The sequence below is a fragment of the Protopterus annectens genome, chromosome 10.part0 (genome assembly GCF_019279795.1).
Source record: "Protopterus annectens isolate FY-2018-M chromosome 10.part0, PAN1.0, whole genome shotgun sequence".
NCBI lineage: Eukaryota > Metazoa > Chordata > Ceratodontiformes > Protopteridae > Protopterus > Protopterus annectens.
This window is the reverse complement of record NC_056744.1, coordinates 1,373,613,410-1,373,622,013: the sequence shown is the minus strand read 5'-3', so window position 1 is coordinate 1,373,622,013 and position 8,604 is coordinate 1,373,613,410.

Genomic DNA, 8,604 nt, shown 5'->3' with positions numbered 1-8,604 from the left:
TTACCCTGTATGTCACTGTGGTGTAGGTAGGGTTATGGCAAGTAAGAGTAGTGTGCATTACCAGTGAAATATGTAACGTGCATTGTGTGCAGTGCATGGGCTGATAATGTTCCCCATACAGTACCTTGATACAAACCCCCAGTGTGAGGTTGTGTATTGTACCTGAAACAGTGTGTTGACTGCTGCAGTATACTAGTCTGTCATATGGAGTGTGTCAGGTACTGTTGCATAGTTGTTGGATGAGCACTGATATCTGATCATTTACATGTGTATCCCCAAATAGACAGACAGATGCTATATATGGTACTTAAGTTATATCACTGCAGTCGAGTATTATGTGTATTAAGTGTGCTATAGTTTGCTGACAGATATTGCTGACATATTTTCCTTCTCCTTTTCAGGGCCATGGTTCACCAGTGAAACCCTGTCTACTCCGCTGCAGAGGAGGAGGAGATACACCAGAGCCTGGTGCGGGATTTCACTGTACTCTTTTCCCACACCAGCCAGAACCAGCAGGAGTGGGCTGCACTGTGGCAAGACCTGGTCCGTCGGGTAAATGACATAGGCACACATAACCGGACATATGAGCAGGTACGCCATCACTGCAGTGATTTAATTAGAAATGTCCGTCAGCGTGAGTCGGATATCCACAGGCAGCAGCTTGCCACAGGTGGTGGGGTAGCTAGACATCCCCCCCTCACCAGACTGGAGGGACTACTCCTAAGTGTTGTGGCTCCAGCACAGCAGCAACAGCAGCAGCATACATGTGTAATGATGGAGGCTGGAGCCACACAGCAGCAGGACACAGAGCGTGCAGGTAACATGCCATGTGTATAATTGACCATTCTGTACACTGTTAGGTTATGCATGTGTGAGGTGTGTCCTCGTTTTGTAGCTGTAATCTTGGTAATTATTGTGCATTAGTGATATCCTCAATATCTGCAGTACACCTGTGGAAGCTAACTGTTGCACTACTGAACCGTATCATGCCCACAGTATTAATGGCACAGATGTGCCCACTGATGATAAATGTCTCTTTTCTCCAGGTCCCTCTGGTGTAACAGCAAGGCAGCCTATCCATGCTGGTGAGTGTGTAATACCATTACCTTCAATACTCTGTATACTAATAGTAATAATAGGCTGAAGCAGTAGTGCTATGTGTTTGATTGCAAGTGTGTTTGTGTCTGTGGGTTGATATCTCACATACTAAGGTGTGTGCATGTGTGCATGTGTGCATGTGCCCATGTGTGCATGTGTGCATGTGCGCATGTATGCATGTGTGCATGTGCCCATGTGTGCATGTGTGCATGTGTACATGTGCCCATGTGTGCATATGTGCATGTGCCCATGTGTGCATGTGTGCATGTGTGCATGTCCCCTTGTGTGCATGTGTGCATGTGTGCATGTGCCCATGTGTGCATGTGTGCATGTGCCCATGTGTGCATGTGTGCATCAGTGGTGACATTGTGTACACATTGTAAACTGCGTTTCCTGTCTTACTCCCACAGGTTCTGGTGCTGCTCTCGTGTCGTGCAGCAGGGAAACTGAATCAGCTGCTGTGGATAGTGATAATGATGATACCTGTGTAATGGCACAGGTAGGTGTGCCAGGGTCCATCATTGGTCAGCCAATTGACACTACACAGCTGTCGACCCCATCAATACGCACAGTCATCCTGCCAATACATCCTTTGTTACCAATGTCCCTAGGTGATGGACAGGATACAGTGGGCATTGACCAGGGTAATATGGTACCGGTGGCACATGCATCCCCACACAGCAGCCATGGCCAGGTTCCTGACACAGTACCACACAGGCAGACGTCCATGGGTTCTCGTGGGAGCATCCATGGGCGTACCACCCCTGTCAGACGTGCCCACAGAGGTCTTTCAACCTCAGCTATGTTTCGGGCTGTAATGCAGGCACAGTCATGTATGGAATAGTACACCAGACAGGGTCTGAGGGAGCTGAGAGCATGTCACACAGCCATGAGTGACAGTATGCATGATGTTGCAGCTGCCATCCGCAACTTCACCGAGGTCATTGACAGACATTGGGGGGACACATTAGATCTGTTCCACAACTACATGTACATGAGCCAGGGCAATGGTGGATGGTTGAGGCGTCGACGTGGCTGTATGCCAGCAACAGCAGCAGCTGGTAGCCATCGCGGACGACAACAGCCCTGCGGCCACTCACATAGTGCCAGCAGCAGCCCCAGCAATGATGGGTCTGTGCTGTCATCAGACCGCCCCAGGAGACCACGTGCACGTGGCGCTGGACAGTCCCAACAGGGACCTGTCTCCAGTCACCAACCACCTGCTTCTGATGACAGTACCCAGTCTGGCTTAGTACCTGATATGGTCTGTAGCACCCCTGCAAGGCACAGGTACTGTGTCCGTGGCCACAGACAGTGATCTGTATGACCTGTCAGGTACAGTCTGTGGCTGTCCACAAACACCTGTATATGGCAGCCATGAGGTGGGACTGTGTGCATTCATACACACATGCAAAGTGATAACACCTAGGGCTACCACATACACGCACACACTGCATCAACATTGCCCCATCCTGTACTGCTGTCCCTCACCAACACACACACACAGACATGTCAATTGGTTGTATCAGTGGCAGACTCAGGCATACCAGGTACACACCCTGTGCATATGATGAAACTGTGCCACCTCCTGCAATCTGTAAAATCAGTGCAGGAACAGGTTAACATGGTGCTGATGCATATGGTGAGTACATAGACGTATTGTAATAGTATGATGTTGACAACAGTACAGTGTAATGATAGCATTGTGGGTATATACCAGCATGCATGATGCAGTTACAGTATGAATGTCAATGTATTGTTTTGTACACCCATAGTAATTACCACAGTGTTCTGTCTGCACATCTTTGCATACTGGTGGTGAGGCTGTGAAGGGATGGCCACCTACATAGGTAGCACAAGGGATAAAACACTGTACATATTGATACTCAATGATGGCCATGTCAACTGCGAGTTGCATGCTGTCCACACACGACTCTGCAATGCAGATGTTTCAGGATGTTGATATCTGTGCAGTACTACACAATGGGTTCAAGGCTCACAAGAGCACACTAGCACTACAAGGTCACAACTCATTCCATGCATGACAGCACCAAAACACAGATCTAACTATGACAGGAGGGAGAGTGTCCATAAATGTCAAGGATAATGTGGTGCCAGGACAGATAGCATACATCATACTAAGTCTGGAACTGCTGCGTGTGGGCTCAGTGTCTGTTATTTGACATCTGTATTATTACAGGTATGAGCACTTGGGTATCAGGCCAGTTATTCAACATTGCGAAGGTACGTGGTCTATACACTTGTGTGGGGTGCGGTTGGACCCAGCCCGTCTGACCTGTGAATGTCTGGGTACTGGCTTATAGTGCCTGCATATATGCACTGTTACCTACTGGAAGTCATACACCTTGTTTGTTGTAGCATAGTCTACATACAGGCCTGCTGACTGTAGCTTTGTTTGTATGCATGTTTGCCTGTTATGTTCCTGAAACACTGATTCCACCTGCAGTGCAGATATGCAGTGCCTCTGTTGATCCCTAGTGACATCTGTATTGCTTACTGTACTGATGTCCATGTGTCACTTGACAGAACGTCACTGTTTGTCCTGTTTGCATGTAGCTTGCCTGTAACACATTGCATATGACTTACCTCACATTTGCTCAAGACAGCATTCATATATGCCAGCACTAACAAATCAGGAGCACTACACCCTCACATAGTCACCTTGAGTACCTTGTTCCCCATTGGCCCTATGTGTCGTTACTTAGTATGGGAGTCACAATGCTATGGTAGCATGTGCAAAGGTCACCTGTCGATGTACTCTCAGGTGCAGTTGGTGAATCTGTGAGTCGTGGCAATGTTACAGCGGCCTCATGTACACAGACAACCCTCTCCTCTTCCCATACACGTACAACACATGTGAGAGATGCAACCACATAGCCAAACTGGGGGCTAAGCTCTATTAACACAGCACTGGCATTCCCTGTCAGGTGGAGTGGGATACTACAGTGACTACAGTACCAGTCTCCCATAGACCTGCCATGACCGCAATCCAAACACAGACACACACACAGGTACATTATTGGGCTCTCAGAATAGCATCCTGCCTGACCAGCTGACACCTGCAAAGCAGACACACAAGCAAACGTTAAGCCAGAGCGGAGCACATGCAACACATAGCTCACAAAGCCTGTGTGCCAAACAGTCACAGGCCATACGGCTTGACAACACACCTGCTACAGTTGTATGAGGTACCTCTATCATCACGTACACTGAGGTCCTGCTCACAGACTGAAGAAGGTGACGGTCATGCTGAGCTGCCCGTCGGGCACTATGATCCACCACATAACACAAGTATACCAGTCACTGCAAAGCATGTAGAAGTATGACTCAGTCATTGTCTGTGCCAGTGTGTATGACCTCGGATGCACCTCCCTGGACTACATGTTAGGGGACATAGAGGGGCTCTCTGAGCTTGTGGCACAGGCTGGTATAACCCTGGCCTTGAGTAGCATCTCACCCTCACCAAGAATGCTGCCACAATATGTAGACAGGATCATCCGTTTCTGCAATTAACGTATCTTTCAGTGACATTCAAAGGGGATCCAATGCCTGTCAGTGTGGGATTACATGCTGGACAAGCCACATTGCTTTGCTTGGGACAGCTTGCACCTGTCACCCATGGGCCGTTGTATATTGGCAGAGGCTGTTGCTACACACATAGTGCCTTTGTATGCATGGCTGACATTACATAGCCACCTACACAGATATCACATGGGATAGGACACTAATAGCAATGCTACTCAACAGCAGCAGTGTAAACCTCAAGATGCATGCAGTGGAAACTGTCCTTAGCATGGGGTACAGCAATATCTGTGCAGTAACAGACTCCTGGTACAAGGATCCCAGGTGCACACCATCAGTGCCAGGTCATTCCTGATACCATGCTTGTCATCCCCTATACATGCACCAAACCAGAACAGGGGGGTTGTATCCAAAGGCACCTGAGATACACCGACCCCTAGGTTGGTGGCACTGCACAAAGCATCAGAGCCTCTCCGTGTGCAACACACAGTGGGTTAGACTGCCTTCAGGTTCATAGCCTGGCACACACCACACTCCCATACCCAGGAAACCCACTTGGCCTTCCTGACAACACTGGGAATATGATGGTCTCTACACACACCATTATATGGTTGTACTGCGACTACCCAAACATACAGTGTGAGCATTATTCTAGCTGCAAGACCCTATCTGAAGGGTTCTTATCATTCATTCCCTGCATTGCTATGGAACAACTTGTTACCACTCCCAAAAGTGGTGACAACATGCTGCACCTGTTCATCACCAATATGTGGACTATATGCTCCAGAACTATCATGTATCCCTCGCAGGTGGGATGACACCATCTACAACCCACACTGTATAGTCACATACCACATGCAGCCCCTGCACAGAACACCACAGTCATACAGTTGTCTGATGTATATTCCATGTATTCACATGAGGCAGGCTTTGGACATGGGATCTCTTGCAGTTCACAGGTACATATGTGTAGGTGGCACACACATACATCATGTGTGCATTGACATTACTGATATAATGTATGTCGTGCAATATTGGGAACAACACCCCACACACATGGACAAACTGTGTGACAAAAATACACATGGCATTTGTAGGATACAAACCCCTACCTAACTATGTTAGCTCACTTGTGAGAATCGCAGTAGCAGAGTGTGCTTTTTGAATTACTGGGAGTATTGCTTTCTTCTGCTGTACTTATAGGGTGCTGACATCATCAGTGTTTAGACAGTAGAATATGCAGCATGTGTTGTGTAGTAATAGTTGCCAAAAGGGACATCTCTCATGCACATGGAATTGCATACACTACTCCCCCCCCCCACACACACACTGGGCACTTGCAGGATTCAAACCCCTACCTAACTACGTTATGACACTTGTGAGTGACGCATTAGTGGTGTGCGCTATTTGCATTACTGGGGGGATAGCTTTCTCCTGCTGTACTTATAGAGTGCTGACATCATCAGTGTTTAGACAGTGGAATATGCAGCATGTGTTGTGTAGTAATAGTTGCCAAAACGGACATCTCTCATGCACATGGAATTGCACACACCACTCCCCCACACACACTGGGCATGTGCAAGATTCAAACCCCTACATAACTATGTTATGACACTTGCGAGAGATGCATTAGCAAAGCGCGCTATTTGCATTACTGGGGGGGGGTTGCTTTCTCCTGCTGTACTTATAGGGTGCTGACATCATCAGTATTTAGACAGTGGAATATGCAGCATGTGTTGTGTAGTAATAGTTGCCAGAACGGACATCTTTCATGCACATGGAATTGCATACACTACTCCCCCCCCACACACACACTGGGCACTTGCAGGATTCAAACCCCTACCTAACTACGTTATGACACTTGCGAGAGATGCATTAGCAGAGTGTGCTATTTGCATTACTGGGGAGATAGCTTTCTCCTGCTGTACTTATAGGGTGCTGACATCATCAGTGTTTAGACAGTGGAATATGCAGCATGTGTTGTGTAGTAATAGTTGCCAAAAGGGACATTTCTCATACACATGGAATTGCACACACTACTCCCCCTCACACACACACTGGGCACTTGCTGGATTCAAACCCCTACCTAACTATGTTATGACACTTGTGAGAGATGCAGTAGCAGAACACGCTATTCACATTACTGGGTATAATATTTGCTCCTGACATATGTATAGTTTGCAGACATCATTATGGATGAAGAGGTATGTACATCTATGACTATCCATCAGTACAGGGGAGAGCATATCTATGCATTAACTTTGCACAGGCATAGTGGCCTACTGTACTGTGGAGGCAGATGCCAAATACACTGTGGATAGCCATCTGTATTCCATAGGGACAACAGTCAAGTATTGCACTCTGCGGCCATATGTTTACCTGTCAGATGCAAGTATCTGTTGCTCATATACTGTTTGTGGGTCTTTATTGCCATAGCCTTCCCTATCTCTATAAACAATGTGTGTACTGTGGGAGATGTTTGCATATGAGTGGGATCCAGTACTTTACTTATGTCTCTGTTGTAACTTCACTGTGTGCGCTGGACAGATGTCTGTATTGTGGGAGGTTCCTTTATTAACACATAGACATGCCAGATATGTGTGTGCACTTGCTGAACTGTGACATGGCCTAAGTGTGTGAGCATGCCCAGTTCGCAGTTTGTATGGCTTCTTGACTGCCATGTCTCATTTATCTAAGTGTGCGAGCATGCCCAGTGTGACCTTTCCTTATGTTGGGATCTGTGGACCACCACATTTCTGTTTGTGTGTGGACGCCATATATATATCATATGTACAGTTGAGTGTTGGACATCAGGTTGTGTTCTTACTGCCCAACTGCTTTGTGTCTGAACCTAACAGGCATTATGCTGTGCCTGCAGGGTCACCATGGGATAGTTTGCATACAGTTGTCATCATCCGTTCCTGCTGACCAAACAGTTATATTGTCATATCGTGTACTGGTGCAGAACTTTCACTGTGGTGGACAGTATAATCGGTTTCAGTCCTATCACTGCTTGTAATATTTATAGTGAGCACACCAGACTGGTTGAGAGCCAGTTGTGCAGATACGACCATGTTGCATTTTGTTCAGATATGGACAGCATAGTACATGATTGTCTGACATTGTTAATGTATTCCACAACTTGTGTGGACAGTGACAAACAATGGCCATGTGCCCTAGTCCATTTGTAATGCTAGTCAGAGAGTGTTTGTCCTTCAACACACATTTACTGGTGTTTGCCATGACATATGTCACGGTTAGTGTGCTGTGCCTCTGTCTACCTGTGACATACAGGTGTTACCCAGGGTACACCTGCCATCTCCCATCCAGTCATCATGATTCCTCTGGATGACAGTCACTGAGGGACACCCTGGATATCCTGTAGTGGGAGTTTAGTCGTGGGTGGAGTGAGCTTCTGGGTCATGGCCCAATCGGTACAGCATGTCCTGTTTATGTCTGTGCTGGGGTTCAGGCCTGTCAGCTGCATAGGTCACCAGCATTCAGTGTTTACATGGTGCCAAATGTCCATTGATACCAGGTTGGTCATGGCTCTATACATCAGGCACAGTTCACCTCCAGCCAGGCAGTATGGCACTGTGTGGAGCTGCAGTTTCTTTACTCAGGCAACACATGGCATCTGTTACAGCTCTGCGATCCCCCTGGTGGGGTATTTGTGTGGTCTTTCCAGTTGCTGCAGGTGTCTGCTACGGTACATCCCTGAAGGGCCATTGTACACAATTGTGGGGCTGCTGATGGATGACTGGAGAGGCACATTGACCTACCCTAACCAAGCTCTGCTTACCTTCATGATTAGGTGGGTATATGGTATGTTTCTGTAACCACTACAGACACATGGTTGTCACATGCAGGATATCTATCACCCTGTGTCCCCAGGTCTCTTATTGCTCCTGATGTACTTACTGGGTTAACACCTATGTGGTAATTTCTGGTCATGTACTGTGT